The sequence below is a fragment of the Macrosteles quadrilineatus genome, unplaced genomic scaffold, assembly GCF_028750875.1.
Source record: "Macrosteles quadrilineatus isolate MER2022 unplaced genomic scaffold, UCM_ALF_1.0 Scaffold_5__1_contigs__length_97177068, whole genome shotgun sequence".
NCBI lineage: Eukaryota > Metazoa > Arthropoda > Insecta > Hemiptera > Cicadellidae > Macrosteles > Macrosteles quadrilineatus.
The window spans coordinates 70,808,779-70,827,611 of record NW_026542598.1 but is presented as its reverse complement, the minus strand read 5'-3'; the positions used below and the strand labels follow the sequence as shown (position 1 = coordinate 70,827,611).

Here is an 18,833-nt window from a genome sequence, read left to right as displayed (position 1 = left end):
GTTGCTGACTACGCAACTCGGGCTTCGTCCTAACTATCCAATAGTTAAGCCCAGAGTGCCTAAAACACGGTGAGTTACACGACGACTTGCCAATAAAAACCACAACGCGTGTTATCACCAGGCGGGGTCTACTAGGCCACTATAATCCAATACACAACTCTAATGCCCAAGCTAAGAATCAAACAGTTCACTCAATAATCGTACCACATAATAATATACAAGTAGTACACTCTAGGTAGAGTGACTACACCACTAGTAGCTGGTCTCAATAAATACCAAGCCAAACAAGCAAAACTAAATGGCAATTGCACTATTAAAATATTGAGCTACTTAGTAATCACTAAGACCACCACAAACACTAGATAAATAATATTATCTGATAGCCGGTACTCCGCTATCCAAGCTACCAAGCTAACGTGTTGGATTACTAAGCAAGCTGTTCAGGTTAAATTAAAATAATTAAATGATTAATCAATACCAACCCTACTGCTACTACCACTACTGCTACTATATCCACGTTATATTGCTTAGCCGGGCTTCTGTTAATAGGCTAATAAAACTAGCTACTAGCCTACTGGCCTCGTGCTTCCAACTACGCACGCTAAATCGTGCAGCCTAGGTTTGTCGGGCCTCAGAGTTATTAGTAATATAACTAACTCTAGGTACAACGCAAAATAATATCTACTACAGTCAAATAAATTATATTATTTGCGCTCTAGCACCTGCCCAGAACCGTCAGGAATACACTTTAATATTATTCCTGACACCTGTAAATCCTAACTACCGTCAGGCTTTGACCAGCACGGTTACAACTCTAACTCTCTAACTCTCTTAAACCAAAATATAATAACACGTCGTCCACTCACCCCAAGTGGGTCACTGTTTCACTACCCAACTTGAATGCCGACACTCACTCCTTGAGCACCAACCTCACACGACACCGATGTCACCACAGCACTCCTCTCTACGTACACCACTGGACGTCTCACTAGACACACGCTATCCTCACTCACTGGGATCCACGACTCGAATGTCTGTCCTAGGCTATCCTGAGAAACTAGGATATCCCAGGCTTATCGGCACTGATAAGCCGGGTCAAAGGGCGCTAGCCAGGTTCGCCGCCGCCGCTTGCCTACCTCAACAACCGGTGTGCGGCCAAATAGCAAATATTTACCCCCCTAGGAAAAATAACTCGTTACATCCCCCACTTACATCGGGATGAAAAAAAAGAAAACGGCCAAAAAGAAAAAAAAAATCTTTGAACTCCGGCCAAAACAAAATACTCCAACCCCTAACCCAATGGTGAACCCTACACCACAGGTCTCAAAATTAAAACAAAGAAAAACTCTTCTACTCGCCACTACCAGCCAACATGGTGCTGAATGATTTGGCATCAGGAACCAGACGGGGATTTCCATTGCAAGGGCCTTCGGGGTCTTCTTCACCAATTTTGACACTGTCCATGCGGCAACCTTGGCCAGAACAGTCATCACCCACGCCCATTCTTATCACCTCCGTCACGACCGTCACAAGTCCGAGATCTCGTATGACATCCATACCCAAAATCATATCCGTGGTAAGAGTGGGAACGTACAAGGCGTCTCCAACCCACCGTCTTCCCGCAGCCTCCCCTGCCAATCGGAACGAATACTCGGCCCTAGACCGCGACCCATCTGCCATCCTCAGAGGAGAGGGTTTCTTAAAAGGTTCTACCCCCTGGCGTTGAAGATGATCGGCGAATTCTCGCCCAACCAGGTTAACTACGGACCCAGTGTCCAATAACGCCTTAAAAACGCTGCCCATCAGCACAACTTCAACAAAGGGCCTTGTCTCCGAAACCAGCCGGTTCTCGTCTACTCCACCAACCAGGCTGTTTAGTTTTCCGAGCCACTCGGACCACTCTTCTGAGGTCGTTCGTTTTGGGTGGCCTTGCCCAGTTGACCTCCTGATGTCTGAGCTGGCCTGCCGTTTCCCGCCCGACATCCACACTGACTCACCGTCAAACCGGGTTTGCCACATCCATAACAGGAGACGGTCCTTGGTTTACCACATTCTCGGGCAAAGTGACCAATCTCCTGGCACCTAAAACATTTCACCGTCCCCTTTGGACCCTCAGGCGCTCTAGCTGCTGTCACGGACCGTTGACCGTGGACCCGATCCAACTTCGAAGCCACCCGCCCAAGCGACTCAGCTGCCGGAGATGGTCTCTCGAAACTCCGCTTCTCGACTGCGGCAGTTTCGGAGCGCTTCTCCGCCTTCTTTTTGGGTGCGTAGGCGGTTTCCAAAACCAGCGCTACGTTCGGTGAAGGTGGAGGCCGGAAGGCTGCCTTCTCTCGCAGATAGGCCTCGTAATCTTCGGCCAACTCAACCATCTCGGCCAGATTGCGGAAGTCCCGCCGTCGCACCATGAGTTTGTACTCTGGTCGCATGTTGTTGTAGATCAAGTCCAATCTACCATGCTCTGACAACGTACCGCTACGCCTAAGCAAGGTACTTATGGCAATAACGTAGTCCCGGATGTGCTCGCCTTCACCCTGTGTCCTTTTCCGGATCTCCTCATCCAAGTTCCTCCAATATCCTGGTGGGAAGAACTGGATTTCAAACTGACGCCGGAAAGCTTCAAAGGAATACAGGAGCTCCTTGCAATTCCTGTACCATAGAAGCGCTGAGCCTTGCAACAGCTCCGGCAGCGCTCTGAGCAGGTCCTCTGATGTTATAGAGTACGAGACCATCAGCTCTTCAAGGCGCTCCAGGAACGACACAGGGTCTCGTCGGCCATCAAACCTTAAACCCCACTTCCGTACCGTGTTGCATACTTTGGAGCAATTCTTTGGCTCCACCCTGCTGGCCTCATTTGAGAGCATATCCGAGCCCCGTGGCAGCTCCAAGCTAGAAGGCCGGGCTGGTCTCTCAGAACTATCATTGGGCCGCTGCCATCCCTCGGGTCTACTAGGTAACCCAAAGGTAGGCATTGGAGCAGCCACAACAGGGGACGTAGGGTTGGCGGGTCTTCCGAACCCATAGCCGACCTCATTACTCGGCGAGCCCCTCGCCTGTCGCACCACCAATGCAAGTTGTTCTCGAAGAGTCCGGGTATCAGTCTCCAAAGACAACCCAAGAATCTCTCTGACCGCCTCTAACTCCCTGCTAAGTTGGTTAGATTCCGTATTACCCAGTACCTGAGGTACGGTTCTCTGGGGGTCAGGAAGCTCCACAGTTGTAGTAGCGGGCGGTAAATATGTCGGTGCAGCAGCCCCAGCTGTACACAGCCTATCATCGCTGTACCGACGGGCATTCCGCTGCTTCCAAAACGACGAAAATCTCTGCCGTAATTCAGCAGAAGTCCCAGTGGTCACCAAACCATACTGGTCCATCGTCCTCATGAGCTCCCCTTTCGAGAGGTCATATATCCAACCCACGCGACCGTCCCGGGGCTGCGACCCCAAGGACATAGTCGCTGGCGCGGAATAGGTCAAAGAAGTTGTCACCGTCGTAGCCACGACCGATGAAATAGTCGGCCAAACAGGCGAAGACGCAGGCCACAATGACGACGTCGTCATCACCGACAGTTCGGAGCTAACCCCAGAACTAGTCGTAACAATAGCAGACGTAATAGGCGTACCGCCCAGCACAGACGTCGTACTCGTAGTCACAACCATATTTACAATTCAAATACCACGACTAATCCGCAAAAATAAGAGCGAAACCGATTAAAATCTATTTAACACCGTACTATTAAATCAAACCAATTATAGGTGTGAAAGTCAAACCACAAATACACAATAAGGGTTCTCACTCAAATAATATTCAAGACTAAAGCTCAATTAATTAGCAAAATTATATTTCCCAACTAATATCTATGTATACAACCACTAAATAAATTAGGGTTCACAACACACCACGCTGTAACAGAAAACAGGTTAGGCCTACCCAACCGACTATAAAATCACAGCAGGTCTGCCTAAAACTCTGCTCAACAGCTCAGGTCCGCAGCCAATCTGCACAAGTCCGCAGCAAATCTGCACAAATAAAATTATTTTGTTCGGGCGCCGTTAATACGTCAGCAACTCAGCACCACTGCCAACCTCAGTCCCTGTTCGGGCGCCATCTTGCGACGAAATTTTCTGCACTGGAAAAATATTACAAATAAGTGCAGTCGTCGCCGTTTGCCGGGGATAGCTCAGCCTACAATGGCTGGGTAAAATTCCAGGGTCTGCGATAAGGTCAGGGAAACCACTAGGCCAAAAGCCGGGTCTAACCGGTATAGGACTGGCTCATACACGGGCACTGTGAACAAGTCAAAAACAAGTCACCACAACAAACGTGCAATAATCACCACCAGGCCTACGCCGATTCTCCACACTCCTAGGGGGTCGTTGCTGACTACGCAACTCGGGCTTCGTCCTAACTATCCAATAGTTAAGCCCAGAGTGCCTAAAACACGGTGAGTTACACGACGACTTGCCAATAAAAACCACAACGCGTGTTATCACCAGGCGGGGTCTACTAGGCCACTATAATCCAATACACAACTCTAATGCCCAAGCTAAGAATCAAACAGTTCACTCAATAATCGTACCACATAATAATATACAAGTAGTACACTCTAGGTAGAGTGACTACACCACTAGTAGCTGGTCTCAATAAATACCAAGCCAAACAAGCAAAACTAAATGGCAATTGCACTATTAAAATATTGAGCTACTTAGTAGCAGATAAATAAATATTAAATACGTTCCAAACACTAGATAAATAATATTATCTGATAGCCGGTACTCCGCTATCCAAGCTACCAAGCTAACGTGTTGGATTACTAAGCAAGCTGTTCAGGTTAAATTAAAATAATTAAATGATTAATCAATACCAACCCTACTGCTACTACCACTACTGCTACTATATCCACGTTATATTGCTTAGCCGGGCTTCTGTTAATAGGCTAATAAAACTAGCTACTAGCCTACTGGCCTCGTGCTTCCAACTACGCACGCTAAATCGTGCAGCCTAGGTTTGTCGGGCCTCAGAGTTATTAGTAATATAACTAACTCTAGGTACAACGCAAAATAATATCTACTACAGTCAAATAAATTATATTATTTGCGCTCTAGCACCTGCCCAGAACCGTCAGGAATACACTTTAATATTATTCCTGACACCTGTAAATCCTAACTACCGTCAGGCTTTGACCAGCACGGTTACAACTCTAACTCTCTAACTCTCTTAAACCAAAATATAATAACACGTCGTCCACTCACCCCAAGTGGGTCACTGTTTCACTACCCAACTTGAATGCCGACACTCACTCCTTGAGCACCAACCTCACACGACACCGATGTCACCACAGCACTCCTCTCTACGTACACCACTGGACGTCTCACTAGACACCCGCTATCCTCACTCACTGGGATCCACGACTCGAATGTCTGTCCTAGGCTATCCTGAGAAACTAGGATATCCCAGGCTTATCGGCACTGATAAGCCGGGTCAAAGGGCGCTAGCCAGGTTCGCCGCCGCCGCTTGCCTACCTCAACAACCGGTGTGCGGCCAAATAGCAAATATTTACCCCCCTAGGAAAAATAACTCGTTACATACCAAAGTGACATCACATCCCAAATGTACGGTTGTGTGCCAATTCCCCCTTTATCATATCATACCCTAACTGTATAAGACTTCAATTGTGCAAAATTATCAAACACTATGTTTATGCACATGTCAAATCTACCTAACATAGCATCCCTATATACATGGAAGTCATTCCTATCCCTCCGCCGTTATCATAGCACACCCTCGTCTTTACCTCATTTCCCGCATATCACTATGTTTATGGAAGCTCTCAGTGCCTTTTCTCCTCGACCGCGGCAAGTGCCTATTTACCAGATAAGGCAGGTGGTCTAAGGTCAACCCGGTACAATATGTACCCACCCATGCTCCACTGCTACCTGGCCCACGCTTCGGCCCACAAACAGATCTCTACGATAGTCCAATTACTCTGTATTTATGTTTGTCTGGTTTAAATTAGCCTAGGCACTGCATACTGCATGAGCATGCTAAATACCACATGCTAGCTTTGAAAAGGAGCAATTTCAAGTGAAATATATTTTATCACTAAGGACTAAAGTGATTTAAGTGATTATTTAAGTTGGCTCGTTTTAGTTTCGCTTTCACTTACAAACATTTGTGACTGTTATTTTATATTATTCATCAGTTATTCTTATACTTCAAAAACACAAAACACAATATTAAATTAAAATTACTGAAATAGTTAAACATAACATTTTTTTTGTAAGAGAAGTAGGAGTGTGGAATGAAGTGAGATGATATGTGTAACTTTGATTAAATGAACACTATAACCACTTAGCTGCACAGAAACTGTAAAAACAGTCCTAAACTGTCTATCAACAAGCTACTGACTTGTCTCAAAATCGATCCAGCAACCTTTTGTTGTTAAACGAGCACTAAGGTTAACCACTCAGCTACCCAGCCAGAGTCTTTTTTATTCACAAGTCTACTAAAAGATGTGTTGTGTTGTTTTAATCACCTTTTATGTGTTCAAATGAACTGCAAGACCTTTCAATCAGCGTTTTAACTCAAAAGCTTACTACCTTGTGTGTATATTTTCCATCCAATGTAATGTTCATTGTAATGTCGTTTGATTGTGTACTACACTTTATGTAATATAGTTTCATTCAAGTGTAGTGTTTGAGTGTAAGTACAACACTGAGAGACAGCCTCTAATGAGTTGGTGTCTGAGAGAGTAATGGTGCCCGTCGTTTCTACTACTCACTGAACGAGAGTGAGTAATGTTTCATCGTCACTAGAGAGCAAAACTTACACTTCTCTTGTCTCTGTCACGTGATTGCCAAACTTCTAAGTTTCTCATTTACAACAATTAATTGCATATACTATGGCCACTGTATATTCCTATATAAACGTTTACACAATAAATGATTATGCATCCATAAAACCATTGAGTCCAAACCGATAGTAGTTTGGATCACAATCAAGTTAAGAACTGGATAAAAACTTAATATTTTTTTAGGTTGGTGGCCCCTTTCAACAATCTTTATTTCTTCGTTGTTTAGAAAATCAAACGAAAAGGAAATTAAAGTTTATGTTTTTCTCTTATTAGAGAAGGTTTGTAGTAAACAACCTATTGTTACAGTAAGTAAATTTACTCGGGCAACGAATTACATGGTTTAGTAATATAATACCGTGAATGTGCAATATTTATAAATTCTTTTAAAGAATTAACTTAATTAAAATAAAATGCTTGTTTTTTCCTAGATTCCTAGTAATTGTTTCTCCCCCCCCCAATACTGAATATTTAAAGCTTGTGATACACTGTAAAATATTTTTTTACGTCACAGTTGGTTGGCTGAGTTTTTACAGTACTCACCACCTTGTTATTAGAAGGTCGGTGGTTCAATCCTGAGAAAAGGCAATAGTTTTTTATGGTTCGAAACTGGACCCAGCTGTCTTTTATCTGGAGCTTTTGATATTTAATATCCGGGCTATGAGACAGGTTGTCTTAATTTTTAAGGCTTATTTAAAAAACTATAAGAGACAGACATCTTGATTGAGGAGAACTTTCTCTGCATTTTAGAACTTCTTCGATCTCCAATTGATATTCCTAATGGGTGTTACTTTGAGTACATTTATGGTAAAACTATTCTAAACTTATTTTAACAACCAAAAGTGCTCTGATTAGGATCAAAAAGGAAAGTCACCTCGTAGTTTGGCCTAAATAAAGTGGACTTCAATCAAACTTAAGTTCAATTGATGATCATGACAATAACTAACAATAATTGAAAAGACAAGTGAGATGTATATAATTAAATAAATTATCCGAGTATTTAAACTTTAAATCTTTAATAAACTTATTTTTTAAATCAAACACAGGCTACTATAGGTAATAAAAAAATATTGTACATACACATATTATTGTTTTACAAACAGCAGTAAAGTTACCACTCGAAGCTATACAGTTTTGGATTTACTGTTCACTGCGCACATGTTGTGGGTATCGCTTTTGGGTGTTTAGAAAACCGAGTGATTTTTAAATGAATAAACCGTGTTTATTCAAGTGAATATTAAATCTGACACCCTGAGGCTCCTGGATCAATGCTCCAAATACACACCGAGAACTGATATTGAATAAATGTTACACATTAGTGCTCTTAGCTCTTTTTATTTTAACCCCAATATAATACAATAGCGTTTACACTCAGCAATTTGTTTATATAAATACGCTATGGGGTATTGCCCCAGACATACAAACGTAATATAGGCTATATGTTGTTGTAAAAAATAAATAGCTTTAATTATCACTTTAATGTATTACTACGAAATAACTAAACAACAAATTCTGTGTAGGTATTTTAAGCTAAATATGCAAAACCAGTTCAACCCCATCTCCACAAAGGAGCGAAATAACCAGTGTATAGCCTAATCAGTTGATTCTTTAGCCAGAATAATGTTATCAAAGCCCAATGAGCTAGGGCGGATGTGCCTAGTAAAAAAAACTACTGATTTTCTTCAGAATTGAACTGGAAAACTTTGATCCCCAAGGGTAGCACTTTAGTTTGTAACTATTGCATATATGAAGTGTATTGAATAATACATTTACGTAAACTTGTCCATCAAAAGAAATAGTTGCGATGATGTGATGTCTCCAGACGATTATTTTAAGAAAGAGTTGAGAAGATGGTATTTATTGCTTATCATATGGGGAAAATGTACTTTAATATGACGCGAAGAACGAGAAAACGTTTTTAAATTAAACTAAATACATTTTAATTGAAATTTACTAACCCTTCTGAACGTTTTTACAAAATTATACGCAATGAGAGATATTAAATTGGAACCACATAAATTTGTATCATGTATTATTTTTAATTCGCGATTTTAAATTTTTTTACTCAAGCTTGGTTTTAGAAACCATGCAATCTAGAGCGTTCTGTTACAAAAAGCTATACAGACTAAAGCGAATAAGCTTTAAATCCAACGTGAACACACCAACATGAAATTAACAGTAAAAAATATTAAAATACCTGTTCACTGAACCACCTATTCAATAAAGGTGGAACTGGGGAAAAGGGAGGGAAAAAATGATCGGCCTAGGGCGAGACACGTCTGAGGGCTGAGAAAATCCAAAAACACAACTCAAGAAAGCTCGTCTCACTACAGCAGTAACATAAATCTCAGCAGCGGTCTTGAATAAAACCTGCTCCAAGACATCTTTGGTTAACAGGATTACGTCCGTCTCAAGTCCCGGGTACAAATTATTTCCTTGTAACTGTTGTTCTGAGAATATTCATTTTTTGTTACCCCACTTTCAAAATTTGTTTCAATTCTTGTCGTCTTGGTTGTGCATCTTGTTTTTACGAGGTTTAAAGTTGTACTGAATGTTGTTTTGCGGAAAGAGGTGTTGGATGGATAGTAGTTTTGGTTTATAATTTCATGTATTAGATTACTATTTATTATTTACTATCTAATGATGCCATTTTTAAAAATATTTCGTTTATTAAACCAAGCCAAGAGTAAAGAAAAAATGGAAAAAAATGTTTTGATTTCACAGTGATAGTGATCAAACAATTGTAATGTGATGATTAAGATCGTTTATATAATTTGTATTTGATGAAGACGCAGCTTCGGTGTGTTTAAAAACAAATATGAATACTGTATAAAATTGAGAGTAATATGAGGAAAATTCCTTGTGTAACTTTGTTACTGATTAATATCACTAGTTTCTTTTGCCAAGACTATTTTATAAAAAAAACATCTTATGATCAATGCCAGCTTGTCTAGTTTAATCCTAGCAACAACTTATCTAATATTTGTTATGATTGAACCAGCTGACACATATATACAGGGGTAGTAAAAAGTCTGGAGACCCCTTGTTAATTTTTTAACTGTCCACACTAGAAAAACTAAACTCGGCACAACTTTATGGCATGTTATGAAGTACTTTTTAGGCATAACCGCCACTTGGTGTAGATCCCCAAATGGGGGATTTTGGGGGAAACTCAAAATTTTACAATTTTAAGCCCCATCACTTAAGACCGCTCACTTTGAAGGTCGTGATAAAATAAAACTAACAACGCAAACTAGAGGTCTCTATCTTAACCCAGTAAAATATGGCAGTCAATTGAAATCTTTAGATTTTTAATTGTAAGTCAATTCTGATTTCTAAAGATTTTAATTAACTGTCATATTTTACGGAGTAAAGATAGAGAGAGAGACCTCTAGTTTGAGTTTTAAGTTTTCTTTTAAAATCAGGACCTTTAAAAAGAGGGGCCACTCGATGGGTCTTACCGTTTGAATTTTTTGAGTTTTCCCCAAAATGCGGCATTTTGGGGATCTACACCAAGTGGCGGTTATGCCCAAAAAGTACTTCATAGCATTCCATAAAGGTGTGCCGAGTTTGGTTTTTCTAGTATGGGTCGTTAAAAAAATAACAGGGGGTCTCCAGACTTTTTACTAGCCCTGTATATTGTACGTAATATATATTGTAGGGACAGGCATATCGGCCCCTCAACTACCCAGCTAACAAATAACATTTTCATTTTACCAACCTAAATTCCACATTACTGCCGTTTTTCGTATAACCCTCATTCAATTCTGCAATTATCAGTTATTAATTTCAATAAATAATATTTATTTAAGTTCATAATTTTATTTTTATCCCTAGCGAGTATATTCTTAATATATTCTAATTATATAGTTGCAAACACATCTGATAATAGTAAGATCTTACTTTTATTATTGTTTTATGAACAAATATTTTTGTGTTCAGAAACTGCTATTTGATAAAAATTAAATTAAATTAAACTCTTATAACTTTGCAATGATGATTCTTGTTTACTGTTATGCATTAAATACATTTTGTAGCATAGAAAATATACTTATATTAATGTTTATACTGATGAGCCAATGTTAAATATCAATGCAAAGCTGTGAGCTGCTTTATATTTCGCAAAAATTTCAAACAATAAACCAGAGTTGTTTATTAGAGATTTCACAAACAGGCGGACTTCAAAGAGTGTACACTCAACAGTTTTATGTTAACTAGCTAATTATGTTTTCTCTCTGAGGAAAAGCGTATTTTCAACATTCCAATTATGGCTTGTTAAAATTCTAAGTTTGAACCAATTGTGTTATAATTTTTATTTTTTTTATGTTTCAACCTACGTCTATTATTTTTTTAAAAGTTAACATAGCATAGCATACATTTTGTATCATAAATCTTTAGTAGGACGTTTACTATGACTGGGTGAGCGAGCTGGCCTAGTGGTATCGCTCGGGTCTTCGGTCCCTGAGGTCCCGGGTTCTAATCCCAAAGAATCTGTGATAAAGCAACCCCACGGTCTAGCCTGAAGGGATGAGGAAAACTATCTCGGACTTGTATTATATAGTTGTGTCGAAGGTAAAAAAAAAAACACAAAATCTATGAGTCATGTATTGCTAAAATGTGTCTCGTTAAACTGTATAACTAATTATATTTTCTCTCTAATTTGTATCAATCAATTCCAAAACAACCAATATTAATATTATGTAAAAACATTTTTTTGTAAATATCCCTTAATCATGCAACTTATGTTATCCTCCCTCTTAAACACTAAGTTTTTTGGTCCACATTAGTTTATTAAACCATAGACTTAGGGTAGTAAAGTAGATACCCATTTTGATAGACTAACTACAGTCACCTTTTTTGAGCTATTGCACTGCAAAGATTGTACTATCTTAGTTATGAGCATTTTTATGGTTCGTGTGACTTAACGAATGCTTTAGTTTACGAAAGGTTGTCCAGTCAGTTTGGTCGTAAACATTTAGTTAGATTTAAGCCCTCAAATACATTTTACAATTTGTAACCTATGACCTAATGTTCGGTTTAAAAAGTTAATAAAGGATTAAATTATTGCATACATAAACACATTTTACTTAACCTTTATACGTTTTAAATACTAACGTGTTTCATACAAGAAATAAGGAAGACTTAAATTGAATATTTAACACATATAATATAATTATACAACCAAAAATACATTTTACTCAACAATATGTATCTATGGTACATTAAATTGTGTCAGCTGCATCAAGGATAATTCGATTGTAACCGATTTCCAACTTCTGGCCGCTCCAATCAGCCTCCTCAGCAACATGGATATCGGTTCCGATAATAAAACTTGTTCCGCGATTGGTGATGAGACGCTATCACAAACCGATATCTGGAACCAATTTCCGATATCGGCTCCCGGATGGAGAGAACATTACTTTTTACCTATTACTTTACCTAGAAACAAATTTACTCCGATATTTTTGACACGTACTTCTGGTTACTGCGTCGATGTGTCAAGATTATAAAGCCTTTTGGAAAGTATTCGTTGACATATTCTAAATAAATTCGAATTTATTTGAAAATTAATTATTGAGTGGGATGTATTAATAATAGAAAGGCATTTTACTTTTGTTAATTTTCCACACAGACTCAAACTGTTACCATTGGATTCATATTTATTATTTGTAATTTGTAGGCATGGGTTAACTGTAATGTTTCTACATTGGATTTATTCAACCAAAAGACAGAGTTATTGGAAGGTGGTCTTCAGAAGAATTTACTACGAAAAAGAGTTCTTTGGCTTTCCTAACTACTTTTTAGTCGGGCAGTTGGCTTATTTTTATAATTAAACTTTATGTTTTATGTATTATTTTCATGCTTTATTTTCAGTATTTACTTATTTTATTTTTCCATTTATTTGACGGAGAGTTCTTTTACAGTCAATGCACCTTCGTATTATATAATAACTATTGATTTGATGGATAGTTAGTTACCAACATTTAACAAAGTATAGCAATTTATACTTGTAAGTGCAAACTCAAAGGCAGTTTTTTTATCATATTTATCGTATTTAGGTGTGTGTATAAAATATATCTAAATGTTATATTCTGTTATAGGCTGATTTCATATTCATAATTGTGACGACTTCAAAATAACTTACAGGAATACTAAAATATTTTCCAGCATTTCCAATTAAATCAAACACTATTATAATTATCATCGCTGTTCCATCACATCGAGAGTAGGCTGAATCGTAAGCTATAATATAAAGACTAGATAGAGTGGTCGTCTATTATCCAGCAGAATAATACAATCATATGAATAATGTTAAAATTCAGATTAAGTGGCAATTAAGTTCAAAAGCTCGGTAGAAATAATATGTCGAGTAAAATCGGCATAACAAATTTGTATACAATATATATTTTCCGAAGATTAAAAGGTCGGTTCCCGTAAGTCTAAAGCAGCGCTAAAATATTTTTATCCAACCAAATATCTTAAATATAGGCTAATACAACAGATATGCTATCACAATTGAATGATAAAATAGGTTGTATGCATCAAATGTTACATGTTTAACAAATTTAAACAACGTTTTAAAATATATTAATCATGCAAAGTTAAAGAGATATATAAAAGTACACATTTTATGCACGAGAATGCCGTTATGATTAAGGTAAATAATTTTTAATAAATCACAAAATTGATTTATATGTGTCAACTAAATGCTTACTTTGTGACAAATTTATTATATAATTGAAAATACATTGTCCATAAGAAATAAGTTTGAAATTACTATGGTGATTTCATACGGGTAATGGGAGTTAATATTATAAAATCAATCAATATTATTATCAAAATTTTAACAAGTTTTTCCGTAATTAATTAATTTGTCCCGTCGACAATATCTTAAGATAAAATTTATGGTAGGTACCGGTACATTGTATTTATTAATTATTGATTAATTTTATTCAAGGTACGGTACCGGTATTACAGTATATAACTTTAAAATGTTTAAAAACCATTATAACTATTTTATTATCGAAATCTATTCTTATTGTTGAATTTAATTTTAAATAACTACATAAATTATTTATTCAAATGTATTGATCTAATTTTAAAAACACTTACTTCTATAATATAAAAATAAAGACGTACTCATACCTTGAAAAAGTCCAATCACAACACTAAAAATCCAATTTCCAATCCACTCCGAATCGCACTGAATTTATAGTTTATAAACACTGGCTACACGGAGCCCGACGACGCACTACACTCGGCGCGGTGGCGGGTACACGACTGGCTGACGGCGCGGCGCGCCGAACCCAGCGGCGCGGCGCGGCAACCCGCGCAACTAACTCTAATGCCCAGTTGTATATGGATCAGTGGAACTATAATCTGGCCGAATTATAATCCGACCATATGCGTCTGTGTGGGCTATGTGTCATCTTACCCCTGAAACCCGTAAAACGAGGGATTTGAGTGGGTAATAACTGTAAAAACTACGTGTAAAGGGATATGATGTTTGTGTATGCACTGCCGTAATGTAGGCCTACATGTTTTACGTTATTGGTTGATTCTAAATGTTTCGAATGTAAAAGTTCAAATGTTGAAAAGTTTACATCCGTAATTGTATGATTCAATAAACTAGTAAATGGCAATTAGTAAACAACCAAAAGCATACTGGCTGGGTAGCTGAGTGGTTATAGTGCTCGCCTAGTAATCAAAAGGTCGCCGGTTCGATCCTGAGAAAAGTGAATAGCTTTTTGATGGTTCGAAACTGGACCCAGCTGTTCCTGATCATTGGGCTTTAAATAAATGATCCTGACTAATGAAACCGCTGATCTTAGTCAGTAACAAAGCTACACAGGTCATCACACACCATTCTACACTCATCCTTCACTCATATTTGGGTTAAAATACGCACCTAGGTGGCGTCCCCATCTCAATAATTGATTGATTGATTGATTGATTAGCAGAATATGATTCGAAAACGTCATAAAATCCGGCCCACAATAATTTGTTTTACTGCCCTAAAAATAAAAACACCAAATTCATTTTAATTGTACTGCGAAATAGCAGTTTTTCCCATGTCAATGCTGTAACCGGTATTATGGGAGAAAATGTAGCTAATTTCGATAACTGAGCTATCAACAGAACGCTAAATAAATATTGAATCATCTCTTGTACAACTTAACAACCATACTGCACTTGTCAAAGATCACATGTTTTAACGACTGTTATGTAGACCTACTTTTAATCTTCCATATCATGAAAAACGAATAACGAAAATCCGACTTAAAAATAGGAAAATTACGAGAGGGGTTTTCATGCGCGTTCTCAATCAGTAAATAAAACTAACTGTCTAAGGTATATACATATGAATAAGATGTGTCACAGTTAGTTCTTGCACTTTAAAAAATTCTCAGCTTTTACATTTATTGTAGCAAATTTTATAATCCTTGTAACAATTGTTTAATTACAAGGATTAGGTGTTGGTGTGATATGAACTAGTTTGCAAAAAGATTTTCTTTAAGTTTCGTACCTTAACATTTATGTTAAGCAACATAATGCTTATTTGCAGGGACGTAAACTGCGTTTTAATACTGAAAGTAACTTTAAAATAAAAGGGAATACTTCAAGGTAATGTACCAACTAAAGATACAATGACAGATTACATGGGGTATTTTGACTAGGTTGTTGCTTTAAATCAGGCCACCCACACATAAAACATAGGTCGAGGCTTTACAACTAGTTTATAGAAACCAATTACCCGGTATTTAGGTGTAAGGATACTGAACATAAATGAATATTCTCCATCGCATTCATACAAGTTGATCCTTTCCTTATAAAATACTGGACACTAAACGCCAAATTAATCAAAACTTTTGAACCAAATTTACTATCAAATGGCTATTAATGGAGGTCATTATTGAGTATAGAGAGTATGTGTACCTTAGGGCAGATTTTGGATAATCGTGTCTTACATTATCACATAGCAACGATTCATTATTGTTTCTCAGGATTTGAACCTTCAACTCCACAGCAAAACCCCGCGCTCTAACCACGAGGCCCGCGGCCAAACACCTAAACGCATTTACACACTATTCCCCAACAGCTTCACTAAGGTGACCTAATACCCACGCATATAAAGATGCACTGTTCCCTTCATTGTTCTATGCCGATCCCCGCCATTATCGCTTATCATCCCACATTCCGTGACAAGTGAAAGCCAAGTGTATGACACATTCGATGGTCTGAGTGTGAATGGGCGGCAGGACAATGCTGGTATCCAATGGCGACATGGTAATAGAATTGTCATTGTCGCTTATATTTACATGATTGGAAACCACCTATCCATTGGGGAGTGAAGATAGTTTAACAAAGTATATCTTAAGCTCTAGCCAGCATTTTAGTTTGTGATTTTCGTTTGTTGAGTTTTTGGTTTACATAGTCCATTATTAGTCGACTTTATGCAATGTTGGAAAGTCCCTGAACTGCGTAATATATTTTTTTTTACCAATATACCGATAGTAATGAGACTTGATATTTCAAATGCCATAAATAATGTCTACTCTTTTAAGCTACTATTACTTTTCTATCCTTTAAGGGGGACGGCCCACGAGGAGTCAAAAAGATCTTAAATAGCATAGGTCGAATTTGGTATCTAATTAAAGCTCTTAGTTAGTAGAACACCCGAACTCACAAAGACAATTGAGTAAAAAATTGCAGCCGTTAAATTATGTCGTGATCCCACCATTTAGAATCGTTGTGTAGGTACCATTATACTGTAATTTTAAAGTGGATCTATTTATTTACTTGTTTTACTATTTGCTTTCTTAATTTATTGAGTATACTATCACAAAGAATGTTGTAAAAGTTTAGTAAAATTGCTACGCATTTAGAATAAATAAATTATACAACAACCAATGCACCGTAAAATACTTAATTTATTCATCCAATTGATTGAACCAAAATGATTATACTAAAAAAATTATACATGATGTCAGCATATTTTAATCACACTATCTACTTTAACCAAAACAAAAAAATCTTCATTTACAAAGCAGGTTATTAACCATTAACAAAAACCATTGACAAATCATACGATCGTTTATGCATCTCATGCATACAATCGCATTGGCACAATACTGGAAAACAACAGCTAACGTAAATTCAACGAACAGTTTTCCAACCATGAAAAAGCCACACAACGTTGTAAAAGAGCAAGAGGGCTATTTAAATGTTTAGTTTGTGGGGGGAGGCAAGGGGGGGCAGGTAAGGTCGATACAGGTGAGCCTCCCCTTCAATCGAACAGGGGGGGCAACCACCCCCCTGCTATTATTACTGCCTTGTACTCATTGTTGATTTACAATCCTAACAACGCCCACTGCGAGCGTAGCGGTATCCGTAAATAATCATGGATTTATTCCTAATCTGTTATTAGGCTGTACAATACTGGGTAATTATGTTTACTCTTCCTTCCCGTCGAGTTGTATATGGTTGTGAAAGTATTTTCCAATCTAACAAGCTTGGACGTGGATTGTAAGTTAGGGTTTTTTGTGAAGAAATGTTTCATTGAAAATGAATTGATATGAAACCGATTGATGGGTTTTGGGGCTTAGTGTGGGTATTATATGTTGGTGGACCACGGGAGGTGTATAAGCGGGGCTTTTGGTTTAAGGTACCGGGTTAAAATCCCTCTCATCATTAGCTTATAGTGTTAATTTTGTAGAGTATAGTGATATATACATATCCACCTTAGTCTGCAGATCTATCAACCTATTTACAACATCAAATGGATAGTCTTAAAGCGAGAAGAACATTCTTTGTAATGTTCTTTGTGTGTCTCTTTCACCCCTTCCATTAAAAGCCATTTAGATTTTTTATTTTATTTTATGCATGATTTCTGTTTGACTCTCTATAAGTATTGCTTATGCCCAGAAAAAACAAGAAAGTTTACCTAAAACAATTAAAATTAAAGTAATCTGCTAAAAATATCTACAAGAAAGACCATGTTTAGCTCTGAGAAACCCTATTGACTTTGGAAATCGTTGCAAATTCACTGAAATCCACCCAATTAGTTTTATGAAAATATTTCTACAGACTTATTTCTCTGAATTTAAATTTCATTTTACTTTTCTCCGTGAATTAACTGCAGAATAAGTTTAAAGAGTAAAACAATGAATTGAATATGCTTCAGTAAAAAAAATGCCTAACAGTAAAATCTTTATTGACAAAGTAATTTATTTGTGATGAAATGTTAAAATTGACCTTTATATTTATCATCTCCAAGAGTTCACTAAAATTGTTCAATTAGGTATTTGTATCAAATAATGGGATTCTCTTAAAAATATTTAAAGTGGAATATTCGATGGAAACTCTACAATATTTGACGTTGATCATTATTCATGTTTCAAGGTGGAAGTGAACTTTTATATCACAAGGAATAGAGTAACTCATTTACGCTTACGCATGTACAAGTAATTCTTACCAAATATATTGCTTTAGTAATTGTGTATTGTTTTATAGACCGGTATTCTTCTTTTCTTCATCAAGAGATCGAAGCCTTGCTACACCTTGCCTGAGGACAGCTGTGGACGAAGTTATTGATCACAAATGATCAGATATTACAACTTAATTAGACAGCTACACCTCTCCGACCAATATAATTGATTAACAATTCCGTATGACAATTTATGATATTCACAACTGTATCATTACCGGCGGGAAATTGGCAGAGTGATAAACGATAATAAAGTCAAGGGTGATAATTGTCTATTAGAAATGGTCACCTTCATAAGTTATATTTTATAACTGGGAGAAATAGATTGTCGGCATAGAGCAAGCGGTATCCTATGGTTGCGTAAAGAAGGGCACCTGTGGCTATATCATTTGATGAAACATTGGTATGGCCTATGTAGATAATTATTTATGTCGATAAATGGGTTTACAGCACGATTAAAGCAAGCTTTTTGAACAACGAGTTTCTAAACATAAA

The 18,833-nt window shown here is 37.6% G+C and overlaps 1 protein-coding gene across 2 annotated transcripts in view; it reads right to left on the bottom strand.

Moving 5' to 3' along the window:
- Window positions 1-14,118, bottom strand: part of LOC128994805 (discoidin domain-containing receptor 2-like) — a 299,337-nt gene extending 285,219 nt beyond the window's left edge. For both annotated transcript variants that reach the window (XM_054419592.1, XM_054419597.1), the window contains exon 1: window positions 13,997-14,118. The gene's annotated coding sequence lies outside the window, so the exon portion shown is untranslated. The remainder of the gene's footprint in view (window positions 1-13,996) is intronic.
- Between the last annotated feature and the right edge of the window lie 4,715 nt (window positions 14,119-18,833).